Source organism: Panulirus ornatus, chromosome 2 (assembly GCF_036320965.1).
Source record: "Panulirus ornatus isolate Po-2019 chromosome 2, ASM3632096v1, whole genome shotgun sequence".
NCBI lineage: Eukaryota > Metazoa > Arthropoda > Malacostraca > Decapoda > Palinuridae > Panulirus > Panulirus ornatus.
In genome coordinates, this window is record NC_092225.1 from 66,145,800 (window position 1) to 66,169,107 (window position 23,308).

General features: G+C 46.4%; 2 protein-coding genes across 4 annotated transcripts in view; one reads left to right on the forward strand and one right to left on the reverse strand.

Annotated features, from left to right (window-relative positions):
- Nucleotides 1–23,308, reverse strand: part of LOC139756866 (solute carrier family 35 member G1) — a 268,287-nt gene that overhangs the window by 110,619 nt on the left and 134,360 nt on the right. The window contains exon 2 of one of the 2 annotated variants that reach the window (XM_071676718.1): nt 17,578–17,620. The exons of the other annotated variant lie outside the window; for it this stretch is intronic. The gene's annotated coding sequence lies outside the window, so the exon portion shown is untranslated. The remainder of the gene's footprint in view (nt 1–17,577; nt 17,621–23,308) is intronic. 2 annotated transcript variants of the gene reach the window in all.
- The window catches only part of LOC139756855 (carbohydrate sulfotransferase 6-like), a 229,767-nt gene that overhangs the window by 55,834 nt on the left and 150,625 nt on the right, over nt 1–23,308 (forward strand). The window lies entirely within an intron of this gene.

Sequence of the window (23,308 nt, forward strand, 5' to 3'; positions counted from 1 at the left end):
GTACCCTGCATGGCTACATGTTGGTACCCTGAAAGGGTACACATTAGTACCCTGCACGACTACATGTTCATACTCTGTTTAGCCACATGTTAGTACCCCACACGGCTACATATTAGTACCCTGCACATCTATATGTCGGTATCCTGCATGGCTACACAATAGTACCCTGCACGGCTACATATTGGTACCTTGCCCGTCTACATGTTGGTACCCTGCACGGCTACATAATATTACCCTACACGACTACATATTGGTACCCTGAATAGCTACATAATAGTACCCTGCACGGATACTTGTTCATACCCTGTTCAGCCACATGTCAGTACCCTACACGGCTACACATTAGTACCCTTCACGGCTACATATTGGTACCCTGCACGTCTATATGGTGGTACACTGCATAGCTACATGATAGTACCCTGCATGGCTACATATTAGTACCCTGCACGGCTACATACTAGTACTCTGCACGTCTACATGTTGGTACCCTACACGGCTATATATTAGTACCCTGCACGGCTACATGTTGGTACCCTGCACGGCTGCATGTTGGTACCCTGCACGTCTACATGTTGGTACCCTGCACGGCTATATATTAGTACCTGCACGGCTACATGTTGATACCCTGCACGGGTTCATCATGTTAGTACCCTGCACAGCTACATATCGGTACCCTGCACGGCCACATGTTGGTACCCCGCACGGCTACATGTTGGTACCCTGCAAGTCTATCTGTTGGTACCCTTCACGGCCACATGTTGGTATCCTGCACGGCTACATATTGGTACCCTGCACAGCTACATGTTGGTACCCTGCACGGCTTCATGTTGGTGCCCTGCATAGCTACTTCTTAGTACCCTGCACAGCTACATGTTGGTACCCTGCACGTCTACATGTTGGTACCCTGCACGGCTATATATCAATGCCCTGCACGGCTGCATGTTGGTACCCTGCACGGCTGCATGTTGGTACCCTGCACGTCTACATGTTGGTACCCTGCACGGCTATATATTAGTACCTGCACGGCTACATGTTGATACCCTGCACGGGTTCATCATGTTAGTACCCTGCACAGCTACATATCGGTACCCTGCACGGCCACATGTTGGTACCCCGCACGGCTACATGTTGGTACCCTGCAAGTCTATCTGTTGGTACCCTTCACGGCCACATGTTGGTATCCTGCACGGCTACATATTGGTACCCTGCACAGCTACATGTTGATACCATGCACGGTTACATGTTGGTCCCCTGCACGGCTACATATTGGTACCCTACACGGCTACATATTAGTACCCTGCACGGCTACATATTGGTACCCTACACGGTTACAGACTGGTGCCCTGCACGGCTACATGTTGGTACCCAGCACGGCTACATGTTGATACCCTGCACGTCTACATGTTGGTACCCTGCACGGTTACATATTAGTACCCTACACAGCTACATGTTGGTACCGTTCACGGCTACATGTTGGTAACCTGCATGTCTACATGTTGGTACCCTTCACGGCTACATATTAACACCCTTTACGGGTACATGATGGTATCCTACACGGCTACATGTTGGTACCTTGCACGGCTACATGTTGGTATATTGCACGGCTACATGTTAGTACCCTGCACGGCTACATGTTGGTACCCTGCACGGCTACATGTTGGTATATTGCACGGCTACATGATGGTATCCTACACGGTTACATGTTGGTACCCTGCACGTCTACATGTTGGTACCCTGTACAGCTACACGTTGGTATACTACACGGCTGCATGTTGGTACCCTGCACGGCTACATGTTGGTATATTGCACGGATACATGTTAGTACCCTGCACGGCTACATGTTGGTACCCTGCACGTCTACATGTTGGTACCCTGCATGGTTACATATTAATACCCTGCACGGCTACATGTTGGTACCCTGCACGGCTACATGTTGATACCCTGCACATCTACATGTTCGTACCCTGTACGGCTACATGTTGGTACCCTGCACGGCTCCATGTTGATACCCTGAATGGCTACATGTTGGTACTCTGCACGGTACATGTTGGTACGCTGCACAGCTAAATCTTATCTTGCACGGTTCCGTGTTGGTACCATGTACGGCTACATGTTGGTATCCTGCACGGCTACATGTTGGTGCCATGCACGGTTACATGTTGGTACCTTGCTTCAGTACATGTTGTTACCCTGCATAGCTACATATTGGTATCCTGCACGGCTACATGTTGGTACCCTGCACGGGCATTTGTTGGTACCCTGCACTAGCACATATTCGTACCCTGCACGGCTACATGTTGGTATCCTCCACGGCTACATGTTAGTATCCTCCAAGGCTACATATTGGTACCATGCACGGCTACATGTTGGTACCCTGCACGGCTACATACTATTACCCTGCACGGCTACATATTGGTACCCTACACGGCTACATGTTGGTATCCACACGGCTACATGTTGGTACCCTGCACGGCATCATGTTGGTACCCTGCACCAGTAAATGTTGGTACCCTTCACGGCTACATATTAGCACCCTGTACGGCTACATGTTGGTATCGACACGGCTACATGTTGGTACCCTGCACGGCTTCATGTTGGTACCCTGCATGGCTACTTGTTAGTAGCCTGCATGACTACATGTTGGTACCCCGCACGGCTACATGTTGGTACCCTGCACGGCTACATATGAGTACCCTGCACGGCTACATATTGGTACCCTACACGGCTACATGTTGGTACACTGCACGTCTACATGTTGGTACCCTGCACGGCTACATATTAGTACCTTGCACGGCTACATGTTGGTACCTTGCTTCAGTACCTGTTGGTACCCTACACGGTTACATGTTTGTATCCTGCAGGGCTATATGTTGGTACCATGCACGGCTACATATTGGTATCCTGCACGGCTACATGTTGGTACCCTGCACGGGTATTTGTTGGTACCCTGCACTAGCACATATTCGTACCCTGCACGGCTACATGTTGGTATCCTCCACGGCTACATGCTGGTACCATGCATGGCTACATATTGGTACCCTGCACGTCTACATGTTGGTACCTTGCACGCCTACATGTTGGTACCCTGCACCAGTACATGTTGGTACCCTGCACCAGTACATGTTGGTACCCTGCACCAGTACATGTTGGTACCCTGCACGGCTATATATTGGTAACCTGCACAGTTACTGTGGTCAACGTTGGAAGTATACACACAACTGGAAGCTCTCACTGGCGCTAGGGAGATGCTGAATATATATAAGTCGTGGACTTGCGGCGAACTATATCATGTGTATTCTTAAATGTATGTGCAGTGCTGCTTTCGACCATCCTAGCTGGTAAATGATTCCATAATGATCTTGTTAAGAAGTATTTTGCCTGATTCGATGTACTGCTTTTGCATACGAGTTTGTATCCTTTACAACGAGTGACATCTGAAGAATCAAGTTTTGAGTAAGTTTTAGATCAAGGTTATCATGTCCTTTGTTACATCCGAATACTTGTATTAGATCACATCTTAACCTTCTCTTTGTCAAGTTGAATAGATTCAAGTCCTTTAGTCGGCGTTCGTAGCATTTGTTTCTTAGCACAGGAATTATCTCGGTATCTCCACGCTGCACCCTCTCCATTCTGTATTTTTTCAAGGTTGGATGACCGAACTGGAGACATTATTCAAGGTGGGACGAAACAGTGAACTGTAAAGAGTAAAAATGATTTCCGTACATATAAAGTCGCAGGCCCTACCTATCTATCTAAGAATTTTTCTTTGTTCCTTTCACAGCTTCTGTTCACTGCTTACTTGGTTTCACATCACCAACTCTTTTTACTCATTTAGATTTTGCGGTTCAGCAGAATTCATACAGTAATATAAGTTTTCGTATTTGTCGTCAATCCGTAAACCTTTGAATCTATCGGTTTCAAAATTTATTTGCCACCTATGAAGCCGGACCAACGGTTTGTCCATTTAAGTTCGAAGCTGTAGTGATGGAGTTCATCAGTATATATATATATATATATATATATATATATATATATATATATATATATATATATATATATAGGGGATAGGGGAGAAAGAATACTTCCCATGCATTCCTTACGTGTCGTAGAAGGCGACTAAAGGGGACGGGAGTGGGCGGCCAGAAACCCTCCCCTCCTTGTATTTTAACTTTCTAAAAGGGGAAACAGAAGAAGGAGTAACGCGGGGAGTGCTCATCCTCCTCGAAGGCTCAGATTGGGGTGTCTAAATGTGTGTGGATGTAACCAAGATGAGAAAAAAGGAGAGATGGGTAGTATGTTTGAGGAAAGGAACCTGGCTGTTTTGGCTCTGAGTAAAACGAAGCTTAAGGGTAAAGGGGAAGAGTGGTTTGGGAATGTCTTGGGAGTTAAGTCAGGGGTTAGTGAGAGGACAAGAGCTAGGGAGGAGTAGCACTACTCCTGACACAGGAGTTGTGGGTGTATGTGATAGAGTGTAAGAAAGTAAATTCTAGATTGATATGGGTAAAACTGAAAGTTGATGGAGAGAGATGGGTGATTATTGGTGCATATGCACCTGGGCATAAGAAGAAAGATCATGAGAGGCAAGTGTTTTGGGATCAGCTGAATGAGTGTGTTAGTGGTTTTGATGCACAACACCGGGTTATAGTGATGGGTGATTTGAATGCAAAGGTGAGTAATGTGGCAGTTGAGGGAATAATTGGTATACATGGGGTGTTCAGTGTTGTAAATGGAAATGGTGAAGCTTTTAGATTTATGTGCTGAAAAAGGAATGGTGATTGGGAATACCTGGTTTAAAAAGCGAGATATACATAAGTATACGTAAGTAATTAGGAGAGATGGCCAGAGAGCGGTATTGGATTACGTGTTAATCGATAGGCGTGCGAAAGAGAGACTTTTGAATGTTAATGTGTTGAGAGGTGCAACTGGAGGGATGTCTGATCATTATCTTGTGGAGACGAAGGTGAAGATTTGTAGGGGTTTTCAGAAAAGAAGAGAGAATGTTTGGGTGAAGAGAGTGGTGAGAGTAAGTGAGCTTGGGAAGGAGACTTGTGTGAGGAAGTATCAGGAGAGACTGAGTACAGAATGGAAAAAGGTGAGAACTAAGGACATAAGGGAGTGGGGGAGGAATGGGATGTATTTAGGGAAGCAGTGATGGCTTGCGCAAAAGATACTTGGGAGGTGGGTTGATTAGAAAGGGTAGTGAGTGGTGGGATGAAGAAGTAAGATTATTAGTGAAAGAGAAGAGAGAGGCATTTGGACGATTTTTGCAGGGAAAAAATGCAAATGAGTGGGAGATGTATAAAAGAAAGAGGCAGGAGGTCAAGAGAAAGGTGCATATATATATATATATATATATATATATATATATATATATATATATATATATATATATATATATATATATATATATATATTATCCCTGGGGATAGGGGATTAAGAATACTTCCCACGTATTCCCTGCGTGTCGTAGAAGGCGACTAAAAGGGGAGGGAGCGGGGGGCTTGAAATCCTCCCCTCTCGGTTTTTTTTTTTTTTTTTTTTTTTTTTTTTTCCAAAAGAAGGAACAGAGAATTGGGCCAGGTGAGGGTATTCCCTCAAAGGCCCAGTCCTCTGTTCTTAACGCTACCTCGCTAATGCGGGAAATGGCGAATAGTTTGAAAGAAAGATATATATATATATATATATATATATATATATATATATATATATATATATATATATATAATATATATATATATATATATATATATATATATATATATATATATATATATATATATATATATATCATCAGCTTTGTGTGATCAGCGAACTTTGCAAAGCTGTTTATTAAAATCATGAATGATATATATGAGGAAGAGAACGAGAGCCATAAGTAATTCTTGTGACACACCGCTTGTTGAATGTAACCATTCACACACTTGACCAGAAATCACGTCTCTGCACAACCCCATCCAGACCACGTGACTTACATCTAACCTTTGATGATGAAATATTATGAAATGATTTCTGGAAACAGACAACATCAACTTCCTTACTTCCACCACCCATGATGTTCATCACCTTGTGAAAGACATCAACCAGTTTCCTCAGACGTGAGCGACTTCATCGAAAACTAAATAAAGAATATTGCCACACCCACACCCCCACTACCATACCCACACCCCCACTACCATACCCACACCCCCACTACCATACCCACACCCCCACTACCATACCCACACCCCCACTACCATACCCACACCCCCACTACCATACCCACACCCCCACTACCATACCCACACCCCCACTACCACACCCACACCTCCACTACCACACCCACACCCCCACTACCATACCCACACCCCCACTACCATACCCACACCCCCACTACCACACCCACACCCCCACTACCACACCCACACCCCCACTACCACACCCACACCCCCACTACCATACCCACACCCCCACTACCATACCCACACCTCCACTACCATACCCACACCCCCACTACCATACCCACACCCCCACTACCACACCCACACCCCCACTACCACACCCACACCCCCACTACCATACCCACATCCCCACTACCACACCCACACCTCCACTACCATACCCACACCCCCACTACCATACCCACACCTCCACTACCATACCCACACCCCCACTACCATACCCATACCCCCACTACCATACCCACACCCCCACTACCACACCAACACCCCCACTACCATACCCACACCCCCACTACCACACCCACACCCCCACTACCATACCCACACCTCCACTACCATACCCACACCCCCACTACCATACCCACACCCCCACTACCACACCAACACCCCCACTACCATACCCACACCCCCACTACCACACCCACACCCCCATTTACCATACCCACACCCCCACTACCACACCCACACCCCCACTACCATACCCACACCCCCACTACCATACAGACACCCCCACTACCACACCCACACCTCCACTACCATACCCACACCCCCACTACCATACCCACACCCCCACTACCATACCCACACCCCCACTACCACACCCACACCCCCATTACCATACCCACACCCCCACTACCATACCCACACCCCCATTACCATACCCACACCTCCACTACCATACCCACACCCCCACTACCACACCCACACCCCCATTACCATACCCACACCCCACTACCATACCCACACCCCCATTACCATACCCACACCTCCACTACCATACCCACACCCCCACTACCATACCCACACCCCCATTACCATACCCACACCTCCACTACCATACCCACACCCCCACTACCATACCTGCACGACCATGCCCAGACCACCATTACACCACTGAAGTAAGCGACAGGAAGAATTCAGGTCATCATTGTTGCCATGTGTTACTAATATTTCATTATTTGTATCATTAAATGAAATAAGGGACGCTTGAAGATTGTTGTTGTCTGTCTCAGGTAACCGGACTCGGTAGATCGCGCATCCGGCATTATCCGGATCCGATAGTTCGCCTGAGCCGGCAGCGCGGGGAGCCGGTGATCAGCAGAGGGCAAGGGTTACAGTGAGAGGGAAATAACTGTTGCTGGCAACCCCCACCACTGCCAGCATACAGTGAAAGTATAAGATGTCAGGGGTCAGGAGCCCCTCTCACTGTCAGGGGTCAGGAGCCCCTCTCACTGTCAGGGGTCAGGAGCCCCTCTCACTGTCAGGGGTCAGGAGTCCCTCTCACTGTCAGGGGTCAGGAGTCCCTCTCACTGTCAGGGGTCAGGAGTCCCTCTCACTGTCAGGGGTCCCTATCACTGTCAGGGGTCAGGAGCCCCTCTCACTGTCAGGGGTCAGGAGTCCCTCTCACTGTCAGGGGTCAGGAGTCCCTCTCACTGTCAGGGGTCCCTATCACTGTCAGGGGTCAGGAGTCCCTCTCACTGTCAGGGGTCAGGAGCCCCTCTCACTGTCAGGGGTCAGGAGTCCCTTTCACTGTCAGGGGTCAGGAGCCCTCTCACTGTCAGGGGTCAGGAGCCCCTCTCACTGTCAGGGGTCAGGAGCCCCTCTCACTGTCAGGGGGTCAGGAGCCCCTCTCACTGTCAGGGGTCAGGAGTCCCTCTCACTGTCAGGGGTCAGGAGTCCCTCTCACTGTCAGGGGTCAGGAGTCCCTTTCACTGTCAGGGGTCAGGAGCCCCTCTCACTGTCAAGGGTCAGGAGCCCCTCTCACTGTCAGGGGTCAGGAGCTCCTCTCACTGTCAGGGGTCAGGAGCCCCTCTCACTGTCAGGGGGTCAGGAGCCCTCTCACTGTCAGGGGTCAGGAGCCCCTCTCACTGTCAGGGGTCAGGAGTCCCTCTCACTGTCAGGGGTCAGGAGTCCCTCTCACTGTCAGGGGTCAGGAGCCCTCTCACTGTCAGGGGTCAGGAGCCCCTCTCACTGTCAGGGGTCAGGAGTCCCTCTCACTGTCAGGGGTCAGGAGCCCCTCTCACTGTCAGGGGTCAGGAGCCCCTCTCACTGTCAGGGGTCAGCTGGTTGCATCTATAGAGTGTCATGCAGAAATTGAGATAAGTTTTATGTTGGGCAGACTGGTAAGGATCTTTCTGTTAGACTTAAGCAACATAGATTTAGTATAAGAGCGGGACAAGAATCAAATGCCTTGTTTAATCACGTCAAAACCTATGATCATTGTATTGACTGGAGTAACGTCATCTCAGATATTAACTCTAACTCTATTACCACGAGAAATAGCATTGAATCTTCTATTATTGAATACACAGAGAATTATAATCTTAATATTAGTGATGGTCTATACAAATTGGATTACTTTATTGCTGATAAAATTAGTAAAATAATAAGCTTATGATACGCTCCTTGTCTGTCTTGGACAATCGCATGTTTACCAGATGGCGTCTCTTCGTTGTATATCAACTGACTGTTATATTTCTCTCTTGTGCACTTGGGAACTTATCGTGTTTCATTTCCCCCGTGGACTCTTAGGAATATACTTGATCACGCGCAAAATTGTGATCCTTTCCAATATATATATATATATATATATATATATATATATATATATATATATATATATATATATATATATATATATATATATATTTTTTTTTTCTTTTTTTTCTTTCATATTATTCGCCCTTTCCCGCCTCAGCGAGGTAGCGTTAAGAACAGAGGACTGGGCCTCTGAGGGAATATCCTCACCCGGCCCCCTTCTCTGTCCCTTCCTTTGGAAAAAAAAAAAAAAGAAGAGAGAGGGGAGGATTTCCAGCCACCCCGCTCCCTCCCCTTTTAGTCGCCTTCTACGACACGCAGGGAATACGTGGGAAGTCTTCTTTCTCCCCTATCCCCAGGGATAATATTTATATATACATATATATATATATTATCTCACCATAGTGAGACGAAGGGTATTCGAGTACTTAGTATTTCGAATAGTTGTTTCCTATTATACAGTCCCTTAGCCTAGCGGTTAGCATGCCTGCCTCTTGCACAAGGGGTCCCATGTTCGATCCTGGCTGATGGAGCTTTGTATGTTCTATGAAGGTGCGCGTTCATATACACTTTATTCGTATATATATATATATATATATATATATATATATATATATATATGGGGAGCTCATCCCCCACAGCTTGATTGGTTACAGTCTATCATTCACAATTTGGTAGGTCTATCAGAAATATTATTAGAAAAGTGATTAGAAAATATCTATTCAAATATATTTCTTAGTTTTCAAAAAATATGTTTCGAAATATCAAAGTATTTATCGGAAGATAACTTTTTGGAAATTCTTATTTCGTAATATTATTACGGAAATACCAGAACTGTGAATTTCATAACAGATATAAACCTGGGTTATGAACAGATTACACCCGGTCTATTGAACTGTGTTCGTGAATATACTTCATATAAAGTCTCTGTACCTGTGAATATGGTTCCTACTTTACATACTGTCTCTGCCACGGTGATTATAGTTCATTGTCTGCATACAGTACCTATATTGCAAGAGGTCACAGTGGAGCGCGTGATCTAGTAAACGGTATGTATAAAACCACGAGGAAAAGGAAGCACCATCGATGAATTCCTAAATGCACTTTCATGTAATGATCACATTACAAGAATGAGACAGAAGACGTAAATCAATCAGTTGAGATACAAGGAAGAGACGTAGCTAAACGTCATTCGTTAAACAAACTTTACCGTTTGGTGGTGTTCGGGTTAGTGGTGTTCGGGTTAGTGGTGTTCGGGTCAATGGATGGTGGTGTTCGGGTTAGTGGTGTTCGGGTCACTGGGTGGTGGTGTTCGGGTTAGTGGTGTTCGGGTCACTGGGTGGTGGTGTTCGGGTTAGTGGTGTTCGGTCACTGGGTGGTGGTGTTCGGGTTAGTGGTGTTCGGGTCACTGGGTGGTGGTGTTCGGGTTAGTGGTGTTCGGGTCTGGCATCATGCTTGTCATAGAATTTTTATTATGTGGACAGGAAAGGGAACTGTTTACAAATTTTGCCTTCACTGTTAGAGTTAAACCTAAACTCTCCTTGATACGAAGAATCTTTTAGTTCTCCCTTTCAGTGATAATTTTACATTACTTCTCAGCTTGCTTAAATCCTTTAATGTAAATGTAACCTTCAGCAATAACAATGCTTTATGTAACCTTCAGCAATAACAATGCTTTATGTAATCTTCAGCAATAACAATGCTTTATGTAACCTTCAGTAATAACAATGCTTTATGTAACCTTCAGCAATAACAATGCTTTATACAATATTATCGTTAAAAACTCAGCAGAATCCCTTGTAAAAGTCGTAATATGTTTTATGTTGGGCAAACTGGTAGGGATCTTTAGGTCAGACTTAAGCAAAGAAATAAGTGTATGACCAGGACCAAAATCAAATGCTTTGTTTAATGATGTTTAATATCATAACCATTGTATTGACTGGAGTAACGCTAATTCAGTTATTAACTGTAACTCCTTCACCACAAGAAATATCATTAAATCTTCTATTATCAAATGCACAAAGAATTGTAACATTAGTATTAGTGAAGGTCTATACAAACTGGATAGCTTTGTCGAAGGTAAAATTTGTAAACAGTTCCCTTTCCTGTCCATATATCAATAAAGATTCCATGACAAGCTTGATGCCAGACCCGAACACCTCCATCTGGTAACGCTGATTTACGAATGACGTTTTAGCTACGTCTATTCCTTGTACATCAACTGACTGTTCTACGTCTTCTATCTCATTCTTGTAACTCCCCTGACGATGTGATCATAGCACGAAAGTGCACTCGGGAACTTATAGTGTATCAATTTCCTCATGAGCTTATGCATACACAGTATCTATATCCATAAGTATAGTTCATACATTACATACAGTCTGTATATCTGTTATCAAAGTTTATACTCTGAATACAGACTCTGTACTGATGATGATGGTTCATCTTTACATACAGTCTCTGTACTGGTGACTGTAGTTCATACTTTCCAACAATCGCTAGAATCATTTTTGTTCCTGGTCAATGGACGTAAACAAAATGTTGTTGACCTTAATGTTTATCTTTTAATGTTGAGGATAGTGAGTCCCCGCATCCCAGTCTCTGCTGACTCATGATCTGCTGACCTCTGTGACCTAGTGTCTGCTGACGCCCTATGGTTCTATTCCTGCTGATTCCTGCAGCCTACTATTTGTTGAGACACAACTCCAACACACAGACACACACACACACACACACACACACACACACACACACACACACACACACACACAGACACACACACACACACACACACCCATGGTCCAGTGTCTGCTGACCTCCTCCGCGTGTCTGCTGCCTCAGGTTCTGCTAGCCTCTGCTGCTCAGTCTGCCTCACAGGCGTTTTGCCTGGATTGATGAAGTTTCGATCGGTCTAGCTTCAAGTGTTGTGTCGAGGTCAGAATGTTTCCCGTTTCCTCTGAGGCAAGACTTTCTGTCGTAAGAGCCAAATGAGCGTTGTGAAACTCCAAACAGAAACCTTAGAATTACATTTTTTTATGAATATCTTACTGGGTGACTTATATTTTATGAACAAAAACATAGGAAGATGTACACAATGTTGTGTGCTATTGTGGGTTGCGTATTTGAGCTTGTGAAAACCGGCGTAATCTTCACATTACGCCGGTAAGAGATAACGTATCGTTATCACAAAAGTCTTTTTGAGACAAATGAATAATTCATTAAGTTTGACATTATTGGACTCAAATCTGTGTCAGTTTCAGCTGACCATAATAATTCATGACAATTCCCCGTCATCAAGCCAATCATATGTCCTTGTCTGATCGTTTGCAGACGACTATCTCTGCTGACCAGTCCACCACTTGTTACTCCGAATCACCTGGTTAAGTCATCCCTCCTCCACCGCGTTTTCTCTAGTTACCCATTCATGGTCAGCTGATAGCAAGGCGAACTCGACAGTTTGCGTCTAACTCGCAATTATTGATGACCATCGTTAAGGTAGAGTGTGGCTCAGGCCTTCAGGTCGTCCCGATAGCAAACTGTAACTGTCGAATCTATAGGAAACCTACAACAGACCGAGAGAAACCTGCGTATAGCACCTAGAATGAGACAATGTACTACATAAATAAGGACCCATGCCGAACTATTGATAAGGACCCATGCCGAACTATAGATAAGGGCCCGTGCCAGACTATAGATAAGGGCCTGTGCCAGGATATAGAAGACTAACACTGTTGTACATTAGGCAGATATATTGGAGATGATCTAGTACATGTGGTACAGGATTGTGGCACACAGGTGAGGTGGGCTGAGTCATGTGTGATGGATAGGGCAGGCTTGGCAGGACACCGCACTGCTGCCGTTGTGTGTGTGTGTGTGTGTGTGTGTGTGTATGTGTTTGAAATACATGAGAGCTGTGTGAGTATAGGACAACACAGGAACTTAAGGATTATCAAGTACAGATCCTGACTGTTCAACAAACTTTGTCTGAACCTCATAAAATGGAGTATCAGATCTCAATAGGCCCATTACAAATACATGTCTTACGTAGACCTAATACAAGATCTAAGGCCATGTCTTACGTAAACCTACTGAAATAAAGTAAACGTCCTTGATATATTTCTTATGGAGCCACGGGTTCAGTGGTTCCCTCATCACGTGGAGCCACCGGGTTCAGTGGTTCCCTCATCACGTGGAGCCACGGGTTCAGTGGTTCCCTCATCACGTGGAGCCACGGGTTCAGTGGTTCCCTCATCACGTGGAGCCACGGGTTCAGTGGTTCCCTCATCACGTGGAGCCACGGGTTCAATGGTTCCCTCATCACGTGGAGCCATGGGTTCAGTGGTTCCCTCATCACATGGAGCCACGGGTTCAGTGGTTCCCTCATCACGTGGAGCCACGAGTTCAGTGGTTCCCTCATCACGTGGAGCCACGGGTTCAGTGGTTCCCTAAGCACGTGGAGCCACGGGTTCAGTGGTTCCCTCATCACGTGGAGCCACGGGTTCAATGGTTCCCTCATCACGTGGAGCCACGGGTTCAATGGTTCCCTCGTCACATGGAGCCACGGGTTCAGTGGTTCCCTCAGCACGTGGAGCCACGGGTGAGCCACGGGTTCAGTGGCTCCCTCATCACGTGGAGCCACGGGTTCAATGGTTCCCTCATCACGTGGAGCCACGGGTTCAATGGTTCCTTCATCACGTGGAGACACGGGTTCAGTGGTTCCCTCGTCACGTAGAGCCACGGGTTCAGTGGTTCCTCATCACGTGGAGCCACGGGTTCAGTGGTTCCCTCATCACGTGGAGCCACGGGTTCAATGGTTTCCTCAACACGTGGAGCCACGAGTTCAGTGGTTCCCTCATCACGTGGAGCCACGGGTTCAATGGTTCTCTCATCACGTGTAGCCACGGGTTCATTGTGGTTCCCTCATCACGTGGAGCCATGGGTTCAGTGGTTCCCTCATCACGTGGAGCCACGGTTCAGTGGTTCCCTCATCACGCGGAGCCACGGGTTCAATGGTTCTCTCATCACGTGGAGCCACGGGTTCAGTGGTTCCCTCATCACGTGGAGCCACGGGTTCCCTCATCACGTCTTCCTTCAACAATGATAATGTTTCTCACAAGATCAGCTTGTCTCAGACGACGCGAGAGCAGAGATCTGGGCCTTGGGTCCAGCTCTCACCTGTACCAGTCATTAATGCTGCCACTCCGGTGTCCCACTCTCTCTCTCTCTCTCTCTAGAAAATGGTCATACACAATGCCCAACTCTAATCACCTTGTGATTACGTGTGTAATTGCTCACAACCAACAACAATGCCTCACATGTACGGTTTCCCCCCCCCTCTCCATTCTCCGTACTCCCACACCCCTACCCGGCTATGATGACAGATCTTCTTGCGTTTCCAGGTTTATATGAAGAGTAGCACATCCTCTCTCTCTCTCTCTCTCTCTCTCTCTCTCTCTCTCTCTCTCTCTCTCTCTCTCTCTCTCTCTTCTCTCTCTCTCCAGCTTAGGTTCTTGGTGTTCGCAATACTTTATTACAACAGATTTCACAAGTTACGTCATCCACCCACGACATCAGCAACCCCTTTACTCATAAATGCTATAATATCAGACACGGAACGCGTGATGTAAGTGTAATTACCTGATCATAATGTAAAGGGAGGGAGTTGTACACTCGTGGGGGGCCCCATCTCTTGTACTGTACGGGAGGGGGGAAGGGGGGAGTTCTACAATCATGCGGCCCCATCTCTTGTACTGTACGAGGCGGGTGGAGGGGGGTGCTCTACACTTGTGGGGGCCCCATCTCTTGTACTGTACGGGGAGGGAGTTCTACTCTTGTGGGGGCCCCATCTCTTGTACTGTACGGGGAGGGAGTTCTACTCTTGTGGAAGCCCCATCTCATGTACTGTACGGGGAGGCAGTTCTACACTCGTGGGGGCTCCATCTCTTGAAATGCACGGGGAGGGAGTTCTACACTCATGGGGGCCCCATCTCATGTACTGTACGGAGAGGGAATTTTATACTTGATGTGGTTATCTAGCGATTTGTTAAGTCAAGCAATCTGTCGATCACAAGTCCCTCTCAAATACAGGTATATTTAGCTCATACCTTTCCACACTGCAGTCAGATGGAGAGTCTCTTTCACCGTCTCCTGTTTCCATTACTCTGCATTTGCGTCTTTATTCGGGTTGAAATTCATCACCCTCGTATAAAACCGATTCTGGAGCTTCCTGTTGGAAATTCATGTCATCCACCTTGCTTCCTTCTTCCCTCATGACCTCGGTACCGGCCACATATGAGATCCGTCCTTTAGGCATATTGTTTACACACACATCAAGAACAGGATATATATATCCCAGGAAGGAGCCCTCTGGCTCGCCACTGGTGACCCAAGCCTCCTTAGAGAGAGGTAAAGGAAGAGTCTCCCTTAAATATGCCAGCAGGAGGGGAGTGCATACCAGATGCAGGAGGCATCACCTGCCTTACCTCCTGCTCCTGGTGAACTATCAGGCTACATGGCCAGACCGGAGGCGCCCCATCCCGTCCCACTCCACGTACTGACCACCTGACCAGCGGTGACCCGGCACACAGGTTAGAGACGTGCCTCACTAGAGAGGTGGTTGACCAGGTCACAATGACGGTGATATGTGACGCACAGGAACAGGGTAATATGTGCATGGGGACATTTGGTCAATATGTTAAGTTGGGAAAGGTGGTAGTGAGGTAAGATCCAGATAAACATAGAACATTATGAACCTACAACGAGATGTTGACTGTCAAATGTGTGAACACGGGGAGATATGAGCAGACAATGTGATTAAGAGGATATGAAGTCAACCATGAGGATATGATGTTAACCATGAGGATATGATGTCAACCATGAGGATATGATGTTAACCATGAGGATATGATGTTAACCATGAGGATATGATGTCAACCATGAGGATATGATGTTAACCATGAGGATATGATGTCAACCATGAGGATATGATGTCAACCATGAGGATATGATGTTAACCATGAGGATATGATGTCAACCATGAGGATATGATGTTAACCATGAGGATATGATGTCAACCATGAGGATATCATGTCAACCATGAGGATATGATGTTAACCATGAGGATATGATGTCAACCATGAGGATATGATGTTAACCATGAGGATATGATGTCAACCATGAGGATATGATGTCAACCATGAGGATATGATGTTAACCATGAGGATATGATGTCAACCATGAGGATATGATGTCAACCATGAGGATATGATGTCAACCATGAGGATATGATGTCAGCCATGAAGATATGATGTCACCCATGAAGATATGATGTCAACCATGAGGATATGATGTCAACCATGAGGATATGATGTCAACCATGAAGATATGATGTCAACCATGAGGATATGATGTCAACCATGAAGATATGATGTCAACCATGAGGATATGATGTCAACCATGAGGATATGATGTCAACCATGAAGATATGATGTCAACCATGAGGATATGATGTCAACCATGAGGAAAAGTTGAATGTCTTCCGGACACATGTAGAAGCCCCAGGCATCATGGCCTCCCCTCCTACTATATCATAACGCTGGATGAAGCTGAGAGCTCGCAGCTTAAGCCCAGACCACAACCGCCTCGGGTCGGCCTTCACAAGCCGGCCGGTCACACCTGGCAGACCATGACCTGTTGACGTGCACCCAGGGATGAGAGTACAAGGACGAGCAGACCATAATGATGATAGTACAAGATAATGCAACCAGGCACTGTGCCCACTACTAACAGTACAAGGCAGTTCACCCACTATTGACCAGCTAACTAGGCTACCACAGAGGTCCCTAGGAGGAAGGCTACCACAGAGGTCCCTCGGAGGAAGGCTACCACAGAGGTCCCTAGGAGGAAGGCTACCACAGAGGTCCCTAGGAGGAAGGCTACCACAGAGATCCCTAGGAGGAAGGCTACTTCAGAGGTCCCTAGGAGGAAGGCTACCACAGAGATTCATATGAGGAAGGCTACCACAGAGATTCCTAGGAGGAAGGCTACCACAGAGGTCCCTAGGAGGAAGGCTACCACAGAGATTCATATGAGGAAGGCTACCACAGAGATTCCTAGGAGGAAGGCTACCACAGAGGTCCCTAGGAGGAAGGCTACCACAGAGATCCCTAGGAGGAAGGCTACTTCAGAGGTCCCTAGGAGGAAGGCTACCACAGAGATTCCTAGGAGGAAGGCTACCACAGAGGTCCCTAGGAGGAAGGCTACCACAGAGATTCCTAGGAGGAAGGCTACCACAGAGATTCATAGGAGGAAGGCTACCACAGAGGTCCCTAGGAGGAAGGCTACCACAGAGATTCATAGGAGGAAGGCTACCACAGAGATGCCTGAGAGGAAGGTAGGCTGATAAAATCGAGCGGGCACTACGAAATACATTAATGGCCATCGCTCTTGAACGTTCACAAGTTACACCAAACTTGTACCGGAACGACATCTTCTACATATTCGGTGTGAAGGTTGACATGGCAAGAGTTGGAAGTATACGTTATAATTCATGATAAGTTGTCACTATGGCTGTGCATGACCAGTGCTTCCTACGGGTACTTACCATCCAGTCTTGGTGACCCATATCACTGCAGGGCGTCGCTGGCCTGGGGGAGGGAAGGAAGGGAGATGGATCAGTGGCAGAAGCGGTACACTTGTCCTCCCAACCTAAGCCAGAGGTCCAGACCAACACCACTGTGTACATCATGACCACCAGTGGTCCAGACCAGCATCACTGTGTACATCATGACCACCAGTGGTCCGGACCAACACCACTGTGTACATCATGACCACCAGTGGTCCGGACCAGCACCACTGTGTACATCATGACCACCAGTGGTCCGGACCAGCACCACTGTGTACATCATGACCACCAGTGGTCCAGACCAGCACCACTGTGTACATCATGACCACCAGTGGTCCGGACCAGCACCAATGTGTACATCATGACCACCAGTGGTCCACACGTGAAGCTCTGAAACAACTGCGAATTAGCAGTGAATGGGCCAATGGCTGGCTGCACATGATGAAATACCATGTAACACGGTGGAAAAAAAATGCTTCACTCTCACTCTCTCTCTCTCTCTCTCTCTCTCTCTCTCTCTCTCTCTCTCTCTCTCTCTCTCTCTCTCTCTCCCTGGCAGACCTTGCACACCTTCCTGGTCATGCTGCCGACGACTGGTGCAGACATGATGATGGAGGAAGCCAGGAGGGAAGGAGCATCAAGGTCACAGTACAGCCAACCATAACATCACCACCAGCCAGCCACACACCACGTACACACAGTGACGCAACACATACATACAACAACAACAACACACACACACACACACACACACACACACACAAACACAACACTGAACTGTCTTATTATGGCAAGGGAACAAGGCGCACCAACACATTAACGATGTGTTAATAGTGGCCTTCATACATTATACAAGAGTATACTTAAACCTTCACACAGCCACCAGTTTTTTTTTTTTCCCATTTACTTCATTTTCTGTCTCTTTATGTATTTTTTTTTCTATTTAGTCTGAGTATTGTAAGATCCTGAAAGATTTTATAGCTATATCAATAATAAGAAACATATAAGGGGTGGATACGACCCTCAGTAAACGAGGATGGGGAACCCATTGTGTATGATACAAGTATAGTAACAACCATGAACACGTTTTTTTAGTTCTGTTCTTACATTAGAAAACAACGATAATGATGAATAACACATACACCATACAAGGATTTACCGTCACAGGTATAAAGTACAGACACAGATGAATATGTTGAAGACTAATACAATCCCAGGTCCTGATCGTTTCCATCCACGAGCAATTAAAAACGTCTAGCACGAAATTCCCGGACCTAACCTAACCTAACCTAACCTAACCTAGCCTAACCTAACCTACCCTAACTTTGTTTTCAACAAATCGCTCCAGGATGGAATACTCCCACAGTACTGGAGACTGGCACACCTCACTCCTATACACCAAAGGGAAGCCGTGACTTGCCTGGTAATGATCGTGCTGTTAGCCTCACATCAATTATATGTAAACCGCTGCAGTCAAAACTTCGAGACCAGATCGTAGCCAATCTAGAACAATACAATCTGATCAATAATGTCCAGATCCTCCCGCCCAGACCCTCCCGTTCGAGTTATACATACAGTCAGGCCCCGGGGGATCAAAAGCAAGCAGAGTCGACATGAATGGAAGATTATCACCGTGGTCACCCGTTATTTTTCATCATTTATATTAACGATATTGACGTAAGGTTAAGTAACCTAGTGTCCAAATCTGCAGATGACGCAAAGATCGGTAGTGTTACATTAACTGAAGAGGATGGGCTAAAATTACGAGAGGATCGAGATGAAATCTCTGAATGATCTAGTAAATAGCAATTGCCATTAAACGTCAATAAATGTCAGCTGTTACAGGTAGGAAACTAAACAAAATTTTTTTTATTGTGAATTGATGGTCCACAAGATGAAGGACACCCCTAGTGTGAGAGATCTAGATGCCACTGTCTCCAATAACGTCATATTTTCTCATCAATGTAATAAAGTTGCTAAGAAGGCAAATAGGATGTTAGGATTTATAAACATTAACTTTACAAAAGCAAGGATGTGATATTGTCACTTAAGTCAAGTGAGACACTAGCTCAAATATGCAGTGCAGTTTTGGGCTCGCACTTAAGTAAGAACGTTTGTAAATTGGAAGCAGTTCAGCGAAGAGCAACTAAATTGATTGCTTCCTTGCGTAACTAACCATACAAAGAGAGACTGCGAGAATTACGCGTGTTCTCTCTAAGCAAGAGGCGCCTCCGTGGCAAATTAATAGAATGTTTCAAAATATCTAAAGGATTTAAGAACAATCGATATTGAACATTTCTTTACAGTAGCACCAACACTACCGACGAGAGAAAATGGATTAAAACTTAATGGTCACCAAGTTAATTTGGACTGTACGAAGTATTTTTTTTCTACCAGCAACATTGTTGATGCATGAAATAGGCTCCCAGAAAATGTTGTTCAGAGGAACACTCTTACTATATCTAAAATTAGGCCTGATCATCACTTGTCACTCTCCAGTACTGAATAATTCATTTAATCAGTCGTCATAACGCAGTAGTGTATCATGCTACCTTCTGAACTACTGGTCTCTTCCTGGCCATGTTGCAGTATCATACCAACATGTCAACTGCACTGAGGGAGTAATTGAGAACTACTGTCTCATTCTTCAACATCTGTAATAATACAGACATGGTAAGTCAAGAGGCTGGGGGTCAAGTTTATCCTTACAAATGCCTTTTTAACATAAAGTGAAGGGATGCATGTCGTCGGTGATGGGATGCATGTCGTCGGTGATGGGATGCATGTCGTCGGCGATGGGATGCATGTATTTATGTTTATTCTACCTTACGACTTTCCTATAAGATTTTTCTTCGGGTTTATTTATCCTGCAAGGTATTTTATTTTTTTCTATTTTCCGTCCTGTGTGTGCTGGAGGGTGGGGAGAGATCCCTTGCTTTGATAGCCTTTTCTTCTACTGCTCACAACCCTGGGGGACTTTTTTTTAGCGTTAAGGTCTGGCAACCTCGAATGAACCTTAGGTCTGTGTGCCTTGTGTATCTATGTGTATGTGTATATTTTCATCTCTCTCTCTCTCTCTCTCTCTCTCTCTCTCTCTCTCTCTCTCTCTCTCCATTTTTCAGCCTAGCTGTATTTCACTCTATCTTCAGTCTATCTTTCTCTCTATCTTTTCATACATCTCTCTTGCTACTCACTATTCTTTTTATTCTTCTATGCTTCTTTAATCCACTCTGTTATATTTTTGTTTGGCTTGACATCTTTATCTACCTTCCTGTTCTCTGTCTATGTTCCTATATATTCATATAGCTCTACCTCTCCTTATCTGTGTCTCTTCCCGTGTATCTCTGTCTCCAGCAGTCATTAGTAGTCAAGTTCCGTCTTTCCATCTCAAACACAAGTCTCACGAGCGCTACAGATCACGAGCGCTGTGGATCATGAGCGCTGCAGAGTTACCGTCTGGCTAGGCTCAGGGCCGACTTGGGTGCTCAACACAAGGTGTGAGCCAGGAATGTTGGCCACTCGCTAATGTGAGCGCCAGACTTGGGTGGGGTAGTCCTCCGAGGTCAAGATGAGAGTGAGAGGTACCTGCGCGGGGATGAGAGGCATCTGGGTGAGTGAGAGACATCTGGGTGAGGGTGAGAGGCATTTGGGTCACTAAGAGACCTGGGTGAGGGTGAGAGGCATTTGGGTGAGGATGATAGGCATCTGGGTGAGGGTGGTAGGCATCTGGGTGAGAGGCATCTGAGTGAGGTGCATCAGGATGAGAGGCATCTGGGTAAGTGAGAGGCATTTGGGAGAGGCATCTGGGTGGGGGTAAGAGGCATCTGGGCGAGTGAGAGGCATCTTGGTGAGAAAAGAAAATGACGGTGTTTGGTGTCGGTCAAAGAAAACGGGGATGACTGGAGGGAGGAGAAAAGTTACGGAGAAATCCGAGGTAGGACTGAGGTAGGTGGTGCCCCCTGCATGGTAATACTGTGTACTGGGGTAGGACTGAGGTAGGTGGTGCCCCCTGCATGGTAATACTGTGTGCTGGGGTAGGACTGATGTAGGTGGTGCCCCCTGTAATACTGTGTACTGGGGTAGGACTGAGGTAGGTGGTGCCCCCTGCATGGTAATACTGTGTACTGGGGTAGGACTGAGGTAGGTGGTGCCCCCTGCATGGTAATACTGTGTACTGGGGTAGGACTGAGGTAGGTGGTGCCCCTGCATGGTAATACTGTGTGCTGGGGTAGGACTGATGTAGGTGGTGCCCCCTGTAATACTGTGTACTGGGGTAGGACTGAGGTAGGTGGTGCCCCCTGCATGGTAATACTGTGTACTGGGGTAGGACTGAGGTAGGTGGTGCCCCCTGCATGGTAATTACTGTGTACTGGGGGTAGGACTGAGGTAGGTGGTGCCCCCTGCATGGTAATACTGTGTACTGGGGTAGGACTGAGGTAGGTGGTGCCCCCTGCATGGTAATACTGTGTACTGGGGTAGGACTGAGGTAGGTGGTGCCCCCTGCATGGTAATACTGTGTGCTGGGGTAGGACTGAGGTAGGTGGTGCCCCCTGTAATACTGTGTACTGGGGTAGGACTGAGGTAGGTGGTACCCCCTGCATGGTAATACTGTGTACTGGGGTAGGACTGAGGTAGGTGGTGCCCCATGCATGGTAATACAGTGTACTGGGGTAGGACTGAGGTAGGTGGTACCCCTGCATGGTAATACTGTGTACTGGGGTAGGACTGAGGTAGGTGGTACCCCCTGTAATACTGTGTACTGGGGTAGGACTGAGGTAGGTGGTACCCCCTACCTAGCAGTACTGTGTGCTGGGGCGGAACTGACCTAAGCCTGACATTATTGTGGACTGGGGTGGTACTAGGATAACTGGAGTACCCTGCCTGGTAGTACTGTGTACTGGGAATGTAAGTGGAGTCCTCCCTCCTAGTGTTACCTCCCGCTTGGTAACACTGCTAGTAAATGAGAGCGAGGTTCATCTGATGACTGTGGCAACACTGTAAGGGTCACATACAGTAAGGACTGTTCTGACACTATAGTGTCATATGATGGGCTGGTATGTCCACTGTTCTGACACTATAGTGTCATATGATGGGCTGGTATGTCCATTGTTCTGACACTATAGTGTGATATGATGGTGCTGGTATGTCCATGGTTCTGACACTATAGTGTGATATGATGGTGCTGGTATGTCCATTGTTCTGACACTATAGTGTGATATGATGGTGCTGGTATGTCCATGGTTCTGACACTATAGTGTCATATGATGGTGCTGGTATGTCCATGGTTCTGACACTATAGTGTAATATGATGGTGCTGGTATGTCCATTGTTCTGACACTATAGTGTGATATGATGGTGCTGGTATGTCCATTGTTCTGACACTATAGTGTGATATGATGGTGCTGGTATGTCCATTGTTCTGACACTATAGTGTCATATGATGGTGCTGGTATGTCCATTGGTCTGACACTATAGTGTCATATGATGGTGCTGGTATGTCCATTGTTCTGACACTATAGTGTGATATGATGGTGCTGGTATGTCCATTGGTCTGACACTATAGTGTCATATGATGGTGCTGGTATGTCCATTGTTCTGACACTATAGTGCCATATGGCTAGAGTGTTGAGGTAGCGGATGGTGGATGGGTTTGGTTCTGCGATAGTTACCCCTGGTTAAAGAAAACAAGTGGTGTGGGTTCTGTGTGCCC